The sequence below is a fragment of the Adiantum capillus-veneris genome, chromosome 3, assembly GCF_014529385.1.
Source record: "Adiantum capillus-veneris isolate H3 chromosome 3, ASM1452938v2, whole genome shotgun sequence".
Classification (NCBI taxonomy): Eukaryota; Viridiplantae; Streptophyta; class Polypodiopsida; order Polypodiales; family Pteridaceae; genus Adiantum; species Adiantum capillus-veneris.
The window spans coordinates 120,366,385-120,367,993 of record NC_140933.1 but is presented as its reverse complement, the minus strand read 5'-3'; the positions used below and the strand labels follow the sequence as shown (position 1 = coordinate 120,367,993).

The 1,609-nt window shown below is 39.7% G+C and overlaps 1 pseudogene; it reads right to left on the bottom strand.

The window, feature by feature from the left end:
* Positions 1 to 393: 393 nt before the first annotated feature.
* LOC147461612 (putative lactoylglutathione lyase, chloroplastic) lies at positions 394 to 1,145 on the bottom strand (annotated as a pseudogene).
* Positions 1,146 to 1,609: the final 464 nt, after the last annotated feature.

Below are 1,609 nucleotides of genomic sequence, written 5' to 3'. Positions count from 1 at the left end.
CAAAAAAAACACCAACCTGCCAAACGATTACACAACCGAAATATCTGGAAAACACAAAGGCATACATAACCCATTTCATCCACGCCCCAAATAAAAACCAAACTCTGCTCTAAGAAGATCAATGGAAGAACATCTATACTCTCAGGTTCAAATGCAAGTATACAAACTGCATATCAAGAAAAAAACCACCCCACATTCCTGGCATTTCCATTAAAACAAGTATTTGGAGAACTTCCAAATCAACCTCACAAAAAACAATAACATTTAAAATGCTAGATGAACCACTACAGAAGCACCCCCACATCCTGGCAGTTTGATTGAAACAAGCATTGAAAGAACTTCGAGTAAACACACAAAACATAAAGCAATAAAAAAGAAAAACATGCTAGACGTTCAAAGCTTGTAATCAGGATTATCTATTGTTCTAAGAAGCTACATTCCATACGCCTACAAAATCCAAAAAGGAGCTTAGCTTTAACCGTTATTACTAGCACAGCCTTTACTCTTAGCATAAACTATAAACTCTAAACCTTTTCATAAAACTATAAACCTTTTCATAAAACTTGATAGAACGATCAAGGTCCCCAAATCTTAGCATGACTTGACAGAGAGGCTCTGGGGTGGGGCCTCTCTATATCAGCTCAAATTTGTAGCCATCTGGATCTTCAACAAATGCAATTACAGTACTTCCTCCTTTGACCAGACCTGTTTCTCGAGAAACCTTACCACCCTTGGACTTCACAAGCTCTACAGCTTTGTAGACCTAAATAGCTCCATCAACATAAGAGTATCAGATGCAACGACATTCTTCAGGTAACTAACTGGGGCATCTTTTCAATCATATTATCTTAAATCACAAAGCTTGATAAGTCAACCCACATCTTCAACTGCAATACCAAAATGGCCAAAACCTACTCCTATATCCTATTTATCAACGTTGTAGTCTGCAGAGGAACCATGGCAATCAATGAGCATGAGGTGAAGGAAGTCTTCTATTAAAGAGTACTCCTCAAACAGTAAGGCTTATTGTAATTCAACTCCACAACAAAATGAGTAATATCTTCTGGACCATAGCCAAGAAAAGCATTGGTGTATTTCTCTCTCGCTTCCGTAAAAGCTTCATGCCAAGACACTCCATGTAAAACCTGTGCATTCAGATCAAAATGTGTCAATTCATAAGCTACAGGTCTTCATGTTAAATAATACAAACAAAAGTTTGCTCACTTGATTGTTTTTTCTAGGTCACCCACTCTATATACAACATGAAGAAACCTCCTGTTGTCGCTCACCGCAGTATCAAAACCAGCTAGTATCCTCGAAGAGTGCAATTCTTAAATCTCTGCAAGCTTTTTTATGCCAAGCTTGACAGAATATGCCATGCTGGCAATGGCGCCCATGGAAGCCATTCCTCTTGCGTTTCTAACCTCACAACAACCCGGCACTGGTGCTTCTTTCTCTATCGAGCTCTTCAAGCATGCCGTTGTCTCAAGCTTGCGCTGCAAAAGACCCCACCTTTGTAGCTATTAATCATTGCCGTGTCGTTATTCCCTTTGCTTTTTACGCATTCCATGGGCGCAGCAATGCTCCAAAATGCGCATCAGCAATCGCT